Source organism: Aricia agestis, chromosome 15 (assembly GCF_905147365.1).
Source record: "Aricia agestis chromosome 15, ilAriAges1.1, whole genome shotgun sequence".
NCBI classification, from domain to species: Eukaryota; Metazoa; Arthropoda; class Insecta; order Lepidoptera; family Lycaenidae; genus Aricia; species Aricia agestis.
Genome location: NC_056420.1, coordinates 4,889,757 through 4,911,619, shown reverse-complemented (window position 1 = coordinate 4,911,619; position 21,863 = coordinate 4,889,757). Strand labels below are relative to the sequence as shown.

General features: G+C 35.2%; 1 protein-coding gene across 3 annotated transcripts in view; it reads right to left on the bottom strand.

The window, feature by feature from the left end:
- The window catches only part of LOC121734395 (synaptic vesicle glycoprotein 2B-like), a 49,463-nt gene extending 27,823 nt beyond the window's left edge, over window positions 1-21,640 (bottom strand). For 2 of the 3 annotated variants that reach the window (XM_042124995.1, XM_042124997.1), the window contains exon 1: window positions 21,528-21,640. The gene's annotated coding sequence lies outside the window, so the exon portion shown is untranslated. Of the gene's footprint in view, window positions 1-6,900; window positions 7,088-21,527 lie in introns of those variants that run through there. The other variant, XM_042124996.1, reaches the window with a different exon arrangement.
- Between the last annotated feature and the right edge of the window lie 223 nt (window positions 21,641-21,863).

Here is a 21,863-nt window from a genome sequence, read left to right as displayed (position 1 = left end):
GTGGGTAAGCCCGACGTCGGGAGTCCCACACACTCCCGGGGTGCTTCAGTAACTGAGACACATCCCCCAACCCGGGGCACCTATGATGGGTTTCCCCTGCGCATCAAAAAAAAAAAGAATGAGCCAGTTCATGACGCCGGAGGGCTTGCCCATACAAATCATAAAAATAATTGCTCTTTTAGCGCTACTACTTTCACAGTGAACACTAACTATATTATTAGAAACACACGCATCCTTAAGCACCCTGTATAACCTACACCATAATACTGATGGAAAAAGAGAGCTGAGCTTAACTGGGTTTTAGAGCATCGGAACTGGCTTTAAAAAAAGTAATGACCCATTTTCTGAGTGACCCAATAGTTGTATTAGTTCAACGACTTACTACGCAGTACTGTCGCAAGACTAACGACTCACATCCACCGTGACTCACTGTCAACAGGATTAAATTGTACTTTCATTGCTCCTGATGAAATGCTCAAGGAAAATTACTCTTTGCATATTGATAGGGACACGACAGTCTCAAAAATTTAGTAAGGCGGACTTATGCGACCGCGCGAACGTGAGTTTTGGCCGCTGCACCGTGATGTTAAAGCGGCGCGGTCGCTCTATTATTTAGAGCCTTCGCCCACTGCGACTTTTAGTAGCGATGCAGTTGCGCGACTATGAAGCGCACGAGATACGACTGCATCACTATACTATCGCGCGTTAGTCGCATTTGCAGCTCCATACAAAACACACAGCTAGCGACTGTATTGCGACTGTATCGATGCAATATGCGACAGTATTGCGACTGCATCGCTACAAAAAGTCGCAAAGGGCGCACGGCCTTACATAATAATTATAATAATATTACATTTGCTTGTCGTCTCGCGGTGTAGCCACCAAGCCGCGCGTTTGGGCCGCCGCAAATAAATCCAACCGAAGGAGTAAGGACTAAATCATACTGCAAAGAAACCGTGCGAAAGCTAACTGTTATGTTTTAAAATATTAAGTATATGGACTTGGGGTTAAATTTCACGGCTTTGGAATGACGTATTTATTGCATTGTAATAACTAATAGGTGTAATAGCATGTTCGTTTATAAGGCATTACTTGCCATCTTACTTGTGAAATCGTGCCCCTTACCAAAGCTATATATACGCTCGTGTGTAACAGTAGTTAGTTTGGTAATAATTATTGGAAATAATTGGACTCCAAATTAAATTTTGTGTACTTATAATAAAAGTTATTTGTATTTGCATAAAAATAAAAAAGTATAACACGATTTTACGACGAGTTATAACGCGATAAAATAAAACGTGAGGTGTCCTCAAATGACCCCAATAAGTTTAGTGGCTCACTTAATTTGCACGTTTAGTCGTTAGTCTAAATAGTCAAGTTACGATTATTTTATGGATGTCGTGATTTTTGTACTGTATGTAGTACTTTTCCCACAAAAGTAATTGAATGTAACGCAGTTAAATATTAGTCACCGAAGATAATGAAGGCACTGGGTTTACTATTTTGTACGCCTAGGTTACAAAGTTACAAAAACTAAAAGTGAGTTTCCGATATTTACGCGGCTAGCCGCGACCGACAGAAAGTCAAATAAAAAGACACTTACGGCCGTTCCCAATATTCAATCTATCTCTGGTTTGACATACAACCGATCGCAGCTAACATAGAATTGACATAAAATATATGTCTCTAATGTCTAATGTGAGCTATTCCTATCTCTAGTAGGGCAAAACCAGAGATAGATCAAATATTGGGAACGGCCGTTAATGACATATAGGTATCATTAAGTACTATAGGTATCATTTTCTACTGACATGTGTGTGGCGACCCATCACCCATGCTGCCGCCGCTTGTGGCGTAAAAGCTAGTGGCGCAGGCGTAGAGTAAAATGAAGCCTATGTCATAACACGGCATTTTATTTGAATTTTTGTCGGCGCGGGGGCTCGCAGCAAAAATCGGAAAGTCATCTTGGCTGAATTTATATGCGACGGCGCGAACGCGCGGTCCAGCGGCTACGCCGCGAGATTACAAGCAAATATATTAAGTAAATGAGAGCACAACCGCGCCGTTATTTAAATAAATCGTAAAATACATTTGATTTGATGTAATTTCGCATTTTAGCCGCCAAACCGCGCGTTCGGGCGGACGCATATAAATCCAGCCAGCCCAAGGATTGCATCAAAATCAAATACTTAATTATTTTTTATCTGAAAAAAACTACTTTAAGTGAAGATTTGTTTTAAATAGAACTCAAAATATTATATTAATATATTTTAAAAGGAAGGAATACGTCTTGACGAACAAAAGAAAACATTTCGTAGCACTTCGTAGCAAAGTTCGTAGCTTGAAATTTGACGGTATTCAACTAATTATTTAGACCAAAGTTTAAGTCCTTCGTCTCTCTTGCGATAAAACTAAACTAATATTTGCTTTTAACCGACTTCCAAAATAGGAGTTGTATGTTTGGCTGTACTTTTTTTATCAATTAAAATATTTTAAAAACTTAGTAGGCAAAATAGCATTGAATAGGTAGTCCTAACTAATATTTTGTACTAACATAAGCATGAATTAGTTTTATGAATCATTTCGTCGTTCAAACTAATGTCAGATTACCAATTTTGGGATTTGTTTATGTGACTTGCTTCCTGGTTTGGACCGTGGTTCCTACTGTAAGAAACCATTGTAAGGAGTGAGCATATCAGATTCTATGGAGCGGTGTTGTAAATAAAATAGTTTGTTTACAATAACGTAACGTAAGTGAGTACCGTTGTACCACAGGAAGTAATTAGAGTACAATGTTTTGAAGTGGCCACCTATTTAGTATTTAGAGAACTACTGCTTATAAACAAGTGATTAGAACCTACTAAGATCTACAGAAATAATATTATACCTCTTACCACGGACGTAAAAAAAATACGGACGGATCGCCATTAAGAAATGAGTGAAGCACCCTTAATAAGCCCAGGCGATCATATGTACACATCTTGCACGCACACTCGCACTGAAATAAGCCGATCGTACCGCCATTACGCAATTAGACTGCATCGCGGTGACACATCTTTGTCATTCATAAATAAAAATAAATATGCTATCTTGTGTTGTAAAATGGTGCAAGAACAATACAACCTTACACAAAAAACACCAAGGAATAATATTTCATAGGTAAGATAACATATTTTTAAAGTATTTTGATAAAATAATGTAAATATTAATTCAACTTCAACAGGTCAGTAATGTCCATAACAAAGTGGGGAAATTTTCCCCAAACCGGGGAAAATTTTAAATTATTTTTAGATAATCAAATAATTAATTTTATTGTCTTTTATTAGTGTCATGTAAGTATTTAGCATACTATTGACCAGTAATTAGGCAGGAATACAATAATAGGGGTGTAGACAGTAAACGAAATCTAATACAAATTATTGTTTTTTTGACAGTTTGTATTATAGAATTACCGAAAATGGACATATTTTACTTAATAACTTTATAATATTTTTTATATTTAATAAGTGATTTTTTAAATTGAAATAAGAGTGTATTTATTTTTTATACATATTTTTAGGTGTAACAAAATACTTATGTACTATCAGAGAAGTTGATTCCTATGCAAATCGGGGACATAAGTAGTTTGGTTGCGTTACGTCAAACCCAGCCGACAGATCACAATTAACATTGAATTGACATAAGTATTCGACCAAATAACGTTGGTCTGTCAGTTGCATAGGAATCAACTTCCTTGATGGTCCATCTGTAAAATAAATATATTTCCTAAAAATAGTCTACACCCCTATTAATTTCTTAATTTACAAAAGTGGATATAACTGTTGTTTGACGACCTCTGTGGCTCAGTGGGTGGGCTGTCGGTCGCTCAAGCCGGGGGTCGCGGGTTCGAATCCTGCCGACGGAACAAAAAGTTTTCAAAGGTCCTGGGTCATGGGTGTGTATTAAATATGTGTATCATATAATAAAAATCTTAAATATAATATGTATAGTATATCAGTATTAAATATATATCCGTTGTTTGGTACCCGTAACACAAGTCCTTCAGGTACTTAGCACGGGGTCAGACTGACGTGGTGTGAAGCGTCCATAGATAAAATTGTTGTCTTAGATTTCCTTCAGTAGTAGGGGAGGGAAGGTGCTATTGGTGTAGTCACCCGAGCGTCATTGAGACCTAGTAGGAATGAAAATATTGAATGGACCTCTAGACCAGGAATAAATTTAACACCATGTTAGGTGATTTGATTTGAAGTTAGCGCATGGTAGAACTCTCGATAGTTCTAACAGGCCGTTAACTGATTTAACAAGCCATTATTTATTTAACATTACTTGATTGTTTGAAGATAGGTACGGGTTACGGGACTTAAGTATCTTATATCTTTTCGTATACAGGTTTCTTATATAGGTTTCGGGGGCGATAAATCTGTCTAGCTAGGAATTATTTTTAGAAAATGACATTTTATTCGTGTTTTATCGAATACCGAGCAAAGCTCGGTCAAATAGCTAGTAATAATTTTATTATTGTAAATGTTTGTACATAATCATTATTACTAATAATGTTATGTAAATAATATACTTCTCCGTACGTAATATGTGTTTTTTTTTTCTATCTATAGTGTCATAAAAATAATATTTTCATTATGACATCTTTAACAACCGCTTACATTTCTGAAGCGAAAAAAACATAAAAATATGTATAAGTATAAAAAATACATTTAACTTGTCTGAGTTTACAAAATTTAAAAGTAGGGAAATTTATGATTTATATGGCAACCCTCATATCACGCACACGTCCTACACGGGCGGCCATAACTAGGCTTCACTCGTGATTAGAGAAGGTTACGTCCGTACTTTTTTTACGTCCGTGCCTCTTACTAGTAAAAACATCCACGTTATATTTACGCAAAGTGGCGCGTGCTCTTTGCATGAAATGACCGCATTAGATTTTTTTCACCTTTGGCAAAAATATTTGAAAATAAAACATAACCATAAAGAATTAGATAAAATGCAAACTCGTAAAATGGTGAGGAATATTTCGATTTTATTTGAATAATATTAAAATATTATATCTTATGAAGGAAGTATTCATTTCAATAATATATTATATATTCTTAAGAACAAAGTAATAAGCCATTAGGAGATTTTTAAATATTTCTAGATAAACGACTCACGGCTAATGATGATGCGTAATGATAGTTTGTTAGTAAACAATAGATGTCAGGTTCTTTTATTAACAGCCACATGCAGCTACGTAGTTTTTGTTCAATTAAACAGAGCTAACGCGGTAAATACCCCATTTGCTTATTACCGTATTTATTAAATAATAATTAACGTCCTTTTTTATTTAGACTAGAGATCGCCCAATGGCTATGGCGGATGGCCAAATTTAATTATTATCTTCTTCTTTTGGCTGCCCGTTTAATTTATTGACTATTTCAGATTTAATAAAAAAACAACAATCCATTTTAATTTGACAACAGACTTCAACCATAAACAAAAGAGTATAATTCGTATGCGGTATGTATAGGCTTGTCATTCATAAAGTAATAATATTGTAATAATAATAGTGTGCACATTGTAGTGTGTGTAATGTTTTATTTGTTGAAAAAATGTACCTATGCTAAAAGCATAATTACAAAATAATATTTAAGCTCGATGCATTCCTTCACCATATAAACTATAACTATGCAAAATTTCATTCACCTACGTTTCCGCATTTTTCGTCAAAAGGAATCCAAAGTTTTTCGCTCATAATAACGTTGACGTTAAATAAAAATAACGAAACTTTTTATTTTTATTTTAGATCGTTACTCTTAATATATAAATTACAGGAAAAGAACTGCATTTTTCAATTATTGTTAAAAAAATCGTTTAGCGGGCACTAGACGTTGTAACACAATTCGTGACTTCGTTGCGCGAAAATTATTTTACGTACGAGAACCGTCCTTTCCCGAAACTCAAAACGAAATTTAATAAAATTCGGTCTTTTATCATGAAATTCGTCTAAACTTTTTAGATAAGGAAATTATACCTGCAAATTAAATGTGTTAGACTTCAAATTCTCTATTTGTGTTCGAGTGTAATGTAAATGGTCATTTAGTTGAAAACAAATTTATTGCCTTGGAAACACATTTATTTTTAAAATATTAATTATGTACACTGGTCTAACATTCCAATTTTAAAATTCGATCTTTTGAGGTCATTTTATTTTCGTCGACTAAAATTCTCTCGACAAGGTGATATTATTTTAGAGGTAGTTATTTATTTAATAATATAATCGTTTAAGTTTATAACAATAAATAAAATTATTTTAAAAATTAAGTTAAACAATAGGAAAGCCATTAAATCTTTTAAAATATTCTTAGTTTACAAGAAACTTTGGTTACTCGTAATGAAATTTATATAAGTACATCTGATAATGCATTTTATATATTTTTTGTTTTTGTTCCCTTCCGTGCACTAGCCGTGACGTTTAAATCATAAAAAGAAAATTTCTTTAACTCAACGGAAAATCTGTAATTCACGAAAGAAGGATAAATTACACAATATTTTTCTTAACTTTTTAATTTTAAAATAATCAACTTAAAATTAACTTGTTATTTTACTTGTAAATTACATAAAGTCATTCAATAAAACTAATTAATCATTTCAAGTACACGAACACAACTACTAGTAAAAAATAAACCTGTTCGTAGCGTCATACAAAAAATTGGTAAACGAAGAAAAACGTGGGAAAAACGTTCCCAACTAATTTCAATCCAGTGTATAAAATTAACTAATGATTGCTGTTGTAGGTATATTAACCTACTCTATGTAAGTCAATATCTACTCTACATAAGATAAATACTTAGTATAATATTCTCTAACTGTAGCATTAGAAAGTTAAATTTGAATAAATCTTACCGAAATCTATCACAGATGGGCAACAGCGACCATATCCACAAACAAACAGTCAAAAATAAAGTGAAGATCACAAACCAAAACAAAATCCACGTCAAATATCACTCTCATATAGCATTTTTCTTCGCGAGTCCGTTTAGCGAGCATAGGTTTTTTTAACGTCCAGATATGATTAGGATCTAGGATAACACCTATTTATTTATCTTAGATTTGTTAAGTTTTTGTTTATTCTATAATTGTAATTAAAAAAAATGTAAGCAAACAACTTTGTAATTCGAAACGAAACTTTTTTAATTTTAAATTTCGAACACCGACGTGTTGACAATAGTAAATGGCGCGACTCTGTGGCGTTTAAAAAATACGCGCGCTACGTTTTGCATCTCCCGCGAAACTAACGCGCCCCACCCAGCGCGTATCGTTTTAACCAATTATCCAGTTTTAAGGCTGTTTCGATTTCCACTATCCTATTCGTCTCAGGGAAGTTGACAAATGGAGTTAGCGAAACGAAGGTCTGTTATGAAATTTACGAGATTATAGCGTTGAGAAATAGGCTCTACAATTGTAACTTTTCATAGTTGAAACAAGACTATATATATTATGTAGAGCAGTAAATGGTATGCTTATGAATGAAAATATAGTGTATTACAGTAGCGTGAAAAATGAAAATTGATATATAAGTAGTATAAAATAATGTAGTAGATTTACATATCCCACATTCATAAGAACAAATGTAAAGTAGTGGTATTATATCCGCGTATTAAGTATTACTAGCTATTTGACCGAGCTTTTCTCGGTATTCGATAAAACACGAATAAAATGACATTTTCTAAAAATTATTCCTAGATAGATAGATAGATCTATCGCCCCCGAAACCCCCTATATACTAAATTTCATGAAAATCGTTGGAGCCGATTCCGAGATTCCAATTCTTGTGTATATATACAAGAATTGTTCGTTTAAAGATATAAAATTATATTATGTAGAGCACATTTTGTGTTGCCTAAAAATTAATGTAGGTAATCGTAGATAACACTCAATTTAGTATTAATTAATTCTGAAGAACGAAATACTCAAATAAGTATCTAATAATATGATAAGGTCGCTTCATTTAGTTCTATTTAGCTAAACGTTAAAATATAGAATTCAGACGAATAATGTAATAGACATGGCACATCGTGGCAAAAAGCACAGTTAAAAGAATCATGGAATATAATAGCTTGTGAAAAAAGAGTAGACACTGTACGCAATTTTTAAATCATGTTAAAAATATGAAAACTTTATTTAATCGTATTTATCGTATAAGCGTTCTCTATGGAAATACATAGAGAAAAAAACATCTTTTGAGCGTGATTATCACTGATTACGGTTACAAAATTTTCTACTGCGTCTACACTTTCTTGACAGACTGTAATATTGCCTAACTGGGGTTGGAGCTATTTTGACATTTGAAGAATGACATAATGGCATTTTTTTTCTAATGAAAGAACATTTTTCTAATGTTTCTAATGTTTTTTTTGGTTGGATGTGTGGTTTAGTCTGACTCATCAGATCACCTCTACAATTTACATGTTTACTAAATTGCATTTATAGTTTGTGTATACTCTTTAAATTAACATACTAAAACAAATAAAAGTGATGATGTATGATTGTAGGTCTAGTTTTATTGGAAAAAGAATAAAAAATATTTATATTTATATTTAGTTACTTGCAGTCAGTGTATTTTGTATCTAAAGATGATTTTTTAAGCTTAGGCCAAACCTACGCGAACAGGCGTCTGCGAAGCGGAGCGTCAAGTTGTCAAATGTGTTTTTTGTAAGTATACAAAACACACATTTGACAACTTGACGCTCCGCTTTACCATCAGTAGGTCAAGTTAACACAATTTTTTTTACGTCCGTGTATATGATCAATTAATTAATAATTATTGAGGGTTGACAACTAATGATCAATAAACAACAATATTTCTAACTATATATTGTTATTTTGCGAAGGTAAAGTGAATTAAACTACACATAGTAATAGCACCTAGGTAGAACAGCCCATGCAGTGACGCATTTAAGTAGCACGGGGTACTGTTAGTAAAATAGCATTGGCAGTAATTAAATTAATTGTACTTGCTAAAAATATGATTGCTAATATTATCGTGTATAGCAATAGTCTGCGATCATGATAAAACGTCTGCGCTGTTAGGCATCCATTACACGGTAGGTTTTGCTGTCAGTTTTACCACAGCCATGGCTGTAACTGATGGATAACCTACTGTGTAAAGGTTGCTTTCGGATCTTTGCCGCGAGCGACAATTTCAAACGAAATGCCACTTTATGACATAGGCGGTAGGTTTCATATTACTCTACCTACTAGCTTTTACGCCGCCGCCGGCGGCAGCGTGGGTCGCCACCATAATGTCAGTAGAAAATGACACTTATATTTTATGTCATAAAGTAGTATTTTATTTGAATTTTCACCGATCGCGGTCGCTCGCGGCAAAGATCCGAAAGCCACCTTAAGATGACAGACGGTTACAAGAAGTTGATTGACGAAAATCTGGATATCTTGATTTTTGTTTTAATGCAACCATCAGTCACGAATTTTGAGTGAGTGCTGTCATATCTGACAAAATAGGACAAACATTAGAAACGTATACCTTTGAAAATTTTAGCTTTGACTAACATAAAACTGAAGAGAATTGAGTGACCGTGAAATACCATTCGTCAGTCCATGAGTCACCATCAGTCAAACATAATTCATGATTGACGGAATTGACTGTCGCTTTCATAAGCGTGTAATGAATGCCTTACGCACCGCGGCGCTAACTGTGAATGAATTGCTATTTTTCACTCGATGCGAAATAACACCTACCTCGTCGCGAGCGGTGCGATTCGAACCGATAATTCACAATGCCGCGTTTTTAGCAAATAGTAAAACAATAACACGTAGCATGCTGTGACATTAAAATTAGCATGTTAATGAAATTAATAGAAAATAGCATTAATTCCCATTACTAGCATAGCGCCTGTAGCACATTATGGATTAGGTTCTTTCGATTTTCAAGTTAAAGGGTAAACAGAACCCTAGCTATTTTTTTATATTAGAATTGTAAACACGAAATACCTACCTACAGGGAACGAGCAGTTCACCTTTTTTAGGGTTCCGTACGGCGTACCCAAAGGGTAAAAAAGAAATTACTAAGACTGATGTCTGTCTGTCCGTCTGTCTGTCTCCAGGGTGTAAGTATTTCAAGAACCGCTATAGCTAGACTTCTGAAATTTTCACAGATTATGAAAATCTGTTGCCGCTACTTGCCGCAGTAATAAAAAATACTAAAAAGGAAACAAATTAAATATTTAAGGGCTCTCATACAACAAACTTTTTTTTTTTGCTATTTTTTGCTCGATATCAATAATGGCAATAGGTAGTCATTTGAAATAGTCACAAAATACTCGGTTGTATATTTTATACTTTAAAAATTAATAATAAAATTTAAATAAAATAAATAATTAAGGGGCTCCCATACAAAAAACCACATTTTTTACCTATTTTTGCTCTACAATGGCACGGAACCCTTCGTACGCGAGTCCAACTCGCACTTCGCCGATTATATTAAAAATATATTGACGACGTCAAAACGCAAGGGTCGTAGCAAGTGCTACAGAGATATATAATTATTATGTATTGTAAATCCGGACCTAATTAAATTTCAAACAAATCTATAATCTTTTCATAAAAATAGTTCTAAAAAATAAAAATTATGTTGGTAGAGCCCTTAATATTTATTTTTTTTTATAAAAGGAAAATCGAGAAAATGGTAAACAGTCAATCAATCTTGATCGAATTATTTATTTGGGTCGATCGCTTTTTCCCTGTAATTTTAAACACTATTTTAATTTAGTTATTCAAGGATCCGCAGTGCATTACAAATTGTGACGAGGCTGTAATAAATTATTACAATTAATAATGAAAATTACATCAGATTCATTATGAATAAGAAATATACTGTTTATTGAAATAATTATTTAGTAGGCTGAACTAGTGGACTATGATGTAAACCAACACAATGAATGATAAGTAAGATCTTCTTAAGGCGCTAAGATGTCTCCTTTTAAGATGTCGCAAATGACACAAATGAAAAAACCATGGAAAACGTGTTATTAGTATTTTTTGCAATGCAGGATTTATAAATATTAAATACATAATATCTAATTTATTAAAAAATTAAAATATAAGTATATATTTTTATGAGTGTTGGCCACTTTATTTCCGCTGCCCCATGTACGAATTCTACCGCTCCCCTAGGACGCTGCCGCCCCTAGGCCGCAGCCTATACGGCCTATAAACCTAGGACTGGGTATTTGGTAACTACTAACATCACCATGACGTCACATCGGTGCTAGGGCGCCGGAGGGCGGGCGGCTTGCTTGTGCGTTTTGGGCTGGGGGGAGGCTAATATTACCGACAAATTTGTGGATAAATCTTCTCAATTTAAATTAGGAAAGAAAGTGGGTGAAACAATGGGGGCGCTAAAACATAATATTTTGTTCTCAAAATGGGACAAAATAAGTTTAGGAACCCCTGGTAGACCAGTAGCCCTAGCACGGTGACCAGTGGAAATGCGAAAGTATAGACAAACTGTGGAGATATGGTGGAGATAAACTTAAGGTGTCGTTCCAAACTTTTTTCGTTCCGAAAAATTCAATTAAAATGCCACTTTAAGACAGATTATTATAGTCACAAACTGTGGAGATAAACTTAAGATGACGTTCCGATCTTTTTTCGTTCCGAAAAATTCAGTTCAAATGCCACCTTATGACAGAATATAGTCCTAAAAATTCAAATAACATCTTACTTTATGACATATACTATAGTCTGTCGTAAAGTGGCATTTTAATTGATTTTTTTGTCGGTCGCGATTAGCCGCGGTAAAGATCGGAACGGCACCTTAAGTTTTTATGTCCACAGTTTGTCTATACTTTCGCATTTCTACTTTTCGCCGTGCTAGCACTACTGGGCCTGTAGACAAGTGGCAAAGCGCTAACGCTAACGCTAGCGCTACAAAATGTATGCGATTTGACATATCACATAAGTCATCGCTTCGCCAGTTAATACTAATGTCAAATCCATACATTTTGTAGCGCTAGCGTTAACGTTAGCGTTAGCGTTTTGCCACTTGTCTACGGGGGCTGGTAGACCCGGCCCTACAATTTGCCATACTCTAGAGACTATGGCAACTGTTAGGGCCGGGCCACAACGCTGCGGCTCGCATCGTCAAAATCTACGTCGCTGCAGAACGCATCGTGGAAACTGATGCTACAGCGCATCGTATGCGGGCTGATATCTTGCTTATCGTACACTGTCTATGTGTCATTTTTGCAATGCGACATCACATCGCAATTCTGCGCGAAGTTTGCATGCTTTTGCGACAACACGCCGGGTCGCAGTGTTGCCTGGCCCTTAGTCCTTAGAGCCTACGGCTGTATAGTGTAATATTTTTTATAGCAAATTGATGTGATGATGACATATATTTGAAATGGCGCGTATTTCCGCAAGTTTCTATATAAAATAATTGCAGAGGTGTCATTTCCGTGATCGGTGAATCTCCGAAGACGTTGCAAAATGTATTGATTGATTTTTGTAATGATTGATTAATTATTGTAACTACGACAAATTATGTTTTTTTGTTGCAACTGACAAGATTAAGTGATAAGACCTACAAAGATTCCTAGATGATTGATGCGATATTCAAATTTTAATACATTACCGGCATCTTAACTAATAAAACAGTCTACGAAAATTATTGAATCAATAAATTTCAAAATATCGTATAGCTTCCGCGTGATATTTATAAAGTTAAATTATCCACAAAAGATAAAATTCTTAACTTGGCAATACTTAATTGGCAATTTAAATCATTTCATCAAATTCGTGCATCGAATTAAAAAAAAATGCATCGATATTTTGAATTTCGAAGTGTCGAGTTTAGCAAAGATCATTTACGACGCACAGAGTGAACAAACGGAAACAGGGCGTCAGATGCAAGGTTGTGAGATTAGATAGACTGTATATCATCGGTAAGTTTTATGTTTGCACTTGATTTGACTTCAACCTTTGCCTTGACAGACCGGTCCTGCATAGCACGAGACGAGCCGAGGTCGGGCCATTCAGTCTAACGTATTGTCGCATGGGTTTTTCGATTTGATGCTATACTGGATAAACTAGACTCAAATGACTTTGACTAAAGGTTTTTAAACTTCTTTTGTCATCGCTTGTATTGCAAGAACTGCAGAGGACATTATTTTTAACAGCTTTTTCTACTATAATATTACATTAAGAACCCTCGCATTTAGTACGCACACTTTAACAAAATTAAATGGCTTATGGAATCAAGCAGCAATGCAGAACTATAGGAGATAGGTAGCATAATTTTGTGCATATGCAAATTCGACAGTAATTCACTAAAAACTAAAAAGTTATTTTCATTTTGAAGGACAATGCAACGTAATTACTAAATGTACCTACACTTTAAATAAGTGAGACAGTACTTCAGAAGTTCAGTCCGGAATATTGTTCTCATCTCTGGGTAGGGGCGCCAAAATACCAACTGCTCCCTCTGGATCGTCTCCAACGAAGGGCCGCTCGAATTGTTGACTGCCATGATAGTGTTTCAAACAGCTTGGACCCCTTGGAATAACGCCGAGATGTAGCTTCACCCTTCATCCTCTATCGGTTGTATCACGATCCTCCTCCGGATGTCCGGATGTGACCTCTATCGGATGTCCCACGCGAAAAACATACCATCCTCATCACCTTGATGAGTGGTGCGTTTTTTTAGGTCCACCGTGCGTTTTTCGCGTATTTTCGGACCTATACGACCTGCAAACCTTCAAGAAGAGAGCGTATTCCCCCTTAAAAGGCCGGCAACGCACCTGCAGCTCTTCTGATGTTGCGAGTGTCCATGGGTGACGGTAGTTGCTTACCATCAGGGACCCGTTTGCTCGTTTGTCCCCTTATTTTATAAAAATAATAATTATTATTATTAAATCCTGATATTCGAAATCCATCAACAATTTACGATGTTTGTAAGCTATTGCATTGCTCTTAGCACGGCTCTGAGCTAGGCAACCGAATCAAAACATTCCGTAATGAAAAAACCTGGGAGTGTTAGGTATTTTCGACCCTGTCGGTCGGCACGGAGTTTGTGTGCGTGCGACAAGACGTATGCGAATATCATTTATATTATGTAATACACGAGCGAAAAACTTTGGAACCCTTTCTACGATAAATGGGGAAACGTAAGTGAATGAAATTTCGCACAGTAATTATAGTTTAAGTATATGAAGAAGGCGTGCATAGAGCCAATATTGTTTTAAAATTATGCTTTTATGATACATAATATATATAATAAATAAAACATTACACACATAATAAATAAAAAATTACACACACTACAATGTGCACACTATAGACTATGGTCTACTGCAGCTTTGGTCTACTGTCTATTCTATACGTCAATTTTACTGTCCTAATAAAAATAATTGAATTTCCATTTTTTTTAAAAGGAATCTTTATAGATTCCTTTTAAACCATAAACTACCGACACAGAGTAAAATATTTAAATAATGCTTTGAATTATGATTATAAATTACAAAATTTCGCATCATGAACCGAAGCGAGTCCTTGTCAATATACACTTATTAGTTGACAATTAGAGCAGACAGCTTAATTATAGTGTACTTATTAGTTATTACTCTGGCAACACTCTGTTTTCCTTAAAATAATATTATTTATTGCAATATTATACCTTGAACTAAAAGAATTCGCACTATTTTAAAATTAGCATTAGAGTCATTGAGAAATCTATTTATGGTTAAAAAGAAATTGATTATGATAGAGAATGATAGAAAAATAATTGAAGATTTTTCTTTAAATTTACTTATTAAATTTTGAAAATTAAAAAATTTAAGTAGGTAAAGTATTATTTTTTATTACGATTAATAACTAAATTTCTTTTTAGTATTAAAGAGTGCTAAGAGAAAAATAACCTGCAAGGAACTAATTGGTACTAAAACATAATATGATATTCTAATGCACATGTACTTAAAATAATAATATTAACAGTAATAAGTTGAAAAAAAAATTGCAATTTTACTTGAAATACTCTACGGGTGAAACACAAAATGTTCGTTATATAGAGTTCAGTGTGAAAGCAGCAGCGCTGAGAACGCATTTTTGTGATTTGTATGAGCAAGCGTCCCGGCGTCATGATTTTGCCCATACAGAAGATAAAAAAGTTACTCTTTTTATCTCTGGGGGGTGAGCCAAAATCTTTTCGTTTTCGCTTCGTAATATTTATATACTGAATAGAATCGCCGATGAAAATGTATGGAATTGACATAAGCTTTCGTTAATATTACGTTGACGTTCGACTCGTCTAAATGTCAATTCCATACATTTTGATCGGCGAGTCTATAACGAAGCGAAAACGAAAAAGTTTCGGCTAAATGGCCTGCTTCTTTCCGAATGATCCTATATACAGGACTCATGACACATCCTTATTCCTAAGTAACTAATACTTGCTACACACTGTATAATTATAGTCTCGTAGCAACAGCTACGGTTTTGTTTATTGCATACGGACTCCTTAAAAGGAGAAAGTTAAGCGATATTAGTGACACAGTTACCTTTATTATAATTAATATATCTTACCCTACTTTTATTCGATAGTCTCTAGGAATATGTATTAAACATGTTTTTTCAGTTTTTCAAGGTTTTTTTTCAGTCATCTAAGTAGATTAAGTTCATGCAAAGTTTTTTTGTTTTATGAAATAAGGGGGCAAATGAGCAAACGGGTCACCTGATGGAAAGCAACTTCCGTCGCCCATGGACACTCGCAGCATCAGAAGAGCTGCAGGTGCGTTGCCGGCCTTTTAGAGGGAATAGGGTAATAGGGGAGGGTAGGGATGGGAAGGAAAGGGAATAGGGGAGGGTAGGAAAGGGAATAGGGTAGGGGATTGGGCCTCCGGTAAACTCACTCACTCGGCGAAACACAGCGCAAGTGCTGTTTCACGCCGGTTTTCTGTGAGAACGTGGTATTTCTCCGGTCGAGCCGGCCCATTCGTGCCGAAGCATGGCTCTCCCACGTATCAAGTTATCAAAACACAGGATATTGCAATGTATCAACAAAAATTACAAAAATAGAACGTTAAAATAATATTAATTATGCCAAAAGGCCAAAATGGCCAAATTATGGGTATAATTTAGGTTTTTGTGGCCATTTTGGTGGTGACAGGTGGTCAAAAGAATGGTATTTTCTGCACCCTTTTTGCATAATTTGGCTTGTAGGTTTTGTATACGTGGTATTGTATACGTGGCTACATTCACAGAATACATAATATTAGTACTACATCGCTAAAGTGATTGAAAATATATAATTTTATGAATGCCAACTATTCATATAATGCTATTTCTTAGTCCAAGTCTTATATAATTATATATTAATTTATATCTAAAGTTACATCATTCTATTGATGTATCACCATGATCTAGCGAAACTAGTTCTTAAAAATATGCTTTAGTTTAAAAGAAATCTAATGATGACTGCGAGTTTTGGTCTCTACTTGCGAAAATGTATGGGTTAAAACTTAAAATAAAATAAATATTTAAGGGTCCCATACTACAAACGCATTTTTTTGCCTTTTTCGCTCTATATGAATAATAGCGACATGTAAGCACTTTAAATATTCACGAAATACTCACTTAATTGTATTTGAACTTTAATAATTATTTATAATAAGAATTCAATAAAATAAATATTTAAGGCCTCCAAAAATAGGCAAAAAACACAATATTTTGCCTATTTTTGCTTAGTGGTATCTACTGAACAACAACTTTTTTTACAAAGAGGTTGCTAGGGACATCTAGTATTTTAACATTTGAAAGTAGAGTTTGTTGACTTTTTTAAACCTAACCTTCACGTGGCAGACTCGTGATCGCTTCTAATACCTGTTTCTATTGAGCCAATAATAATAATCAATAAAGATTAGCGCCGTTCGTGTTCAGTAATTAATATACAGTGTAAATGATAAAGTATTTTCCATATTATACAGGTGTAACAAAAATAAGTGATAATACTTTAGGGTGTGTACGTGTTCCTTGTAGAGAGTTCACTGTGAAAGTAGCAGCGCTGAAAGACCAAAAATTTTTTTCACTTTTGTATGGGGAATCTCGTGACACTCGGGCCCTTACCCATACAAAAGTGAAAAAAAAAATGTCGTCTTTTAGCGCTGCTACTTTCACAGTGAACGCTCTACAAGGAACACGTAGACACCCTAAAGTACTATCACTTATTTTTGTTACACCCTGTATAAACTTCCTCGCTAGAAGTCGTTTACGCAAATTGTATGATGATTGTCACGTAGAGAATGGTGATAAATAACTAGGTTGTACATAAATTTTAGATCTATTAGTAGACCTTCAGGAGGCTAGGGGCGCGTACCATCGGAGATTCAGAGGCTGATGGCGAACCTACTTAGGCGACGCGAAGCCTTGATAATTTGGCTGCAGCGATATCGATTTTTCTCAGCAATGACTAAAGCTAAGAAATTAAAGTTCATTGTCAGTATTCATCATGTCTTGGTCTTTGAATTACCCATAGCGTAACACGGTTGGTCAACTTTTATAACACAGAATCAAAAAGACCTCTGTAAAAAAGGGATTCCTATTTTGCCAACAGAGGAGAGTGATTTAAGATCCCAAAATTTGTACATAAATTGGTTCAAACATACACTTTAATTTGCCCATAGCTTATATGAAATGTATTTATGGTTTTTAAATTACGCGACAAAAACCATTTTGTCGCTTACGCCCTTTCCATTTTAAGCAATCTAAAACAGATCCAACACGTTTTTTTTACTTTAACGCGGCGTCACCTTAATTTGGTCGGGTTGTAACAAGCTCATCTGACAGCCAGCCTAGAGTAGGGACAACAGTAGCAGAATTAGTTGTCATTTATCAATAACGATCCCTCTATCCATTTTTGCAGACCGCACAGTGTTGTGTCGTGACTCGTGTCGCTTTAATCCCGCCAATAAAGTCCACCGTAAAGTTTCAACAAGGAAATAATTAAAAAATAAGTATTGAGGACTCATATATTTTGATGTCTAGAATGTTTAGGTTATGTTGTTGATGATTTCGGAAAGCGATTACTTTCTCTAGGAGCCACTTTCGAGACCCAAATACCAGGAAAAATCAAATACTCCTTGTTTAAACTGAGCATTATTATTTCGTGAGTCATTCTACTCTTTGCTCATGATTTTATGCAAACTACTTTTTATTTGCATTTTATTTATGAATTTTGGTATCACCTAATGATAATTTTTATTAAAAGTTCACTGCCTTTTATCTTTAGAGGAATCATTGTCATTTACTTGTTCAGTTTGTGAAGAATAAATTTCTTTAGTTCTAATTTTTGTAAAGCGGGGAATTCACTACCGGGCTGCCCTCGGGCCGCCCGGTCTGGCACAAGTCTGCCGCTTGCCCCTATTGAACACACACAGAACAGGCAAGTCAGTCGAATAGATAGAGGGCTGCAGCTCGGTCGTGGAGACTCATGGACTCAATCTTCTTTGCAACAAATAATAGATCAGCATCGGTATTGATTTCTTTGGATTTTTCAATAAGTTCGCTGTATTAGCGGCATTAGGTAGATCGGTGTTCATGTAATCCTTGCTTTTAACTTTCTACAAACAAGGATACGGTAGACAGGTAAATGGAAATAAACGAATGTCAAAATTGTTTTTGTTCCTTCATCCCTAAGTTTAGTGTTTGTATTTTTTACAATAATATTTTAAGTGCACTCCAATAGTCCAGTCGCTCTCCAAGGTGCGAATGACGGCGGGCCGGCCGTCGCGACCATTCATGTATACAGACTTGCCCGTGCCTGCGCGGGAAAAATGCGATCTCGCGGGCAGGCTGCGGGCACGGGCCAACGGGCATGTATGTGCCCGTACCTAGGAATTGACGAGCAGCCATGCGACAGACCTACCCGTGACGGGCGGCCCGCAGCGGGCGGCCCGGTAGTCAATTCCCCGCTTATACGGTATTTGGTATTATGCTGTTATTACAGCATTTGCCTTCGCGTGCTAACCTTGCACGAAAGAAAGGCGATCAAACTTCGTCCGGTTTCTCTGTTAAGTCTTGACAACATTCATCATGCTAAATAATCGCTCTATATCAGCGTTAGAATGCGGCAAAACGAATAAAGATAATAATAATATAATTAAGTTTCCAGTGTGTGTCTTCAAGAGTTAGAAACATAAAAAAAAGCTAGTGGTTTAAAGTCGAAGCTACCACTAACTTAAATAATCTAATCCACTAGCCACTAAAACCAAATTTTTCCCGCCGAAAGGTACGCCTAAACTACCAAATCTAGTGGAAATTCCACTAAGTTGGCAACACTGACGATTCGATGTTTAAAAATAGAACAGTCTCTTTTATGTAAATGGTTTTTCGTATCTTTTGTTTCACTTATCTGTCAAATTTGTCAAAGTTTGCAATTTTGAATTTGAAAATTGTTCGGAAGAGATTTAAGCCGGAAAATAGTATGGACGTAACATATCTGTATAAGTAGAATATCATTGGACTATAGCATCATTTCACGTGATACAAAGACTCGTTTGAAAAGTTTGTTATAATAATATTACATAAGAATTATTATTGATTATTACGTAAGCTTATTGTCTAGAAGTTTAGGTAAGTAACTATGTTGGTATTTTAATGTTATAAAGTATACAATTTTGTTCTACTTATACGATTTTGCATGGAATATCTTATAAAGTTTACTTAATTTTTTTTATCAATTGATAAAATAATTAAATTAATATATATCAATGATGAAATACTCAAAGCAGATATGTTACTACCGCGCGCGTTGTGAAGATTCAAATACGGCCCAATTGGGCCGTCTGTTGTTTAGTCTGCATCGAGCGCAGTCACGAACGTGCCGCGTCTTGTCTTACCTAAATAAATTGAAAATGACGTCGTGCGCGTTTCGAAAATGTACCAATTATGACTCAAAAAAGAATAAAACATATGGAATCTCTTACCACATGTCTTGATTGCAATAAATACCAAGATTATTTACATTTTCAATAATTTTTTCGAACAATCTGGAAAAAATCGAATTTTCGTCATAGCTCAGGCGAAGAAAGAGACAGCGATACGATTCGACGTTTAAAAATAGAACTGTCTCTTTTATGTAAATGTTTTTTTGTATCTTTTGTTTCACTTATCTGTCCAATTTGTCAATGTTTGCAATTTTGAATTTGAAAATTGTTCGGAAGAGATTTAAGCCGGAAAATAGTATGGACGTAACAGATCTGTATAAGTAGAATATCATTGAAATATATGGTACTTGGTTCATTGAAAAAAAATACAATCACAAAATGGTAAACATTTAAAATTAGAACCTGAAGATTCCCACGAATCCTAATTCTATATTATCCTTAAACAAGTAGGTGTTGTCATACACAAAAACTTTGTTTGTTGAATGACGTGTGTTGTTGACGATTGACGAACTACAGCTACCTGACTTGGTATCACTGGCAAATATTCTCAGCAAACACTTCTAGGAAACATTATATAAGAGCGTTGCAGTTACTCATACAAATTTTAGGAAGACATTATAATTTGCACTGTGGTAATAATAGGTAGATTATACTAGTAAGTGGAAAAGTTTATATTGGTATGTTTGTAAGTTAAGCGTAGGTATACAACTAATTGGCTTAAAGTTTCGTCATTTTTGGTTTTTCCAGAGAATAAGCGCCGTAAGATTTTTTCCTTTTTTCATACGCTTAAATAATATAATTTAAGCTCTATCAAGAATATTTTATCAAGTTATGTTCTTGGACTGTCACTGCATTTATATAAACACCAAATTAGAATAATATTTATGGTAATTTCATCACTAAACTATTCTTATTCCTAAAATTTAGCTAGTAAGCCACTTTGAAAGTTCTGTGAAATTAATTTTAACATAAAATACCCAAAAACAGAACTTACTTTATGCTATATAGTAACGGAAATTTTACAATAATAAATGTACTTGTCACTTTCAAATCTATTATCTAATATACTTAAGTACAAAGTTATAGTGTTTATTTCGTTACTTACTAGATCATGACGCCCGCGACTCCGTTGCGCCAAAATTCGTTTAACTTCGGAACCATACATTTTCCGGAATAAAAACTATTCTATGTCCTTTTCCGGGACTCAAAGTATCTCCATGCCAAGCAAAAGGTTTGAGCGTGAAGAGGTAACCGACAGACAGACGGACAGACACACTTTCGCATTTATAATATTAGTATGGATTGTTACTTGAGTCACTTTGAAACGTCCGTAGAATTTGAATTAATTCGAATTTGTTTTCGCGATTTGGAATGTAGCTTGGGTCACTGATGAGCGTCCGTGTTTCGCAACGGTGTTTGTGATGTGGGGCGCGATAATGTCGTGATAATGTGACTGATCGTGTCAACATATTTAGCACCTGGCTCCTAAATCTGTAGCTAGCACTCCTAGAGATTCTAGCGCTCCTAGCAACTCTGGCACTCCTAGCAAGTATAGCACTTATGTTCACTTACCGGTCGTTGATGTAGATGGGTGTTCGGCCACAGAAGTGGCTATGAACAAAATGGAATGATACACACAAACACTCTCCGAAGAGTGTGATACTGGTGCGGCGGCGGCCTATATATAAAACGGCAGGCCGCGTTCAGTCAACAGAGACAATCGCACGGTAAATACGCCGGGACACGTAAACTATTTGATTATGGATTTCAGACGTCAGTACGTTTTTCCGGGGGAATGGACGAAAGGGTGGGGGCTTTTATGGACTTAAAATTTCGCCAGCAGTATTTTCAATCCATTCCAATCTTACGAGTTACGACTTTCAGACCTCAAAAAAGGATTTGCATTGA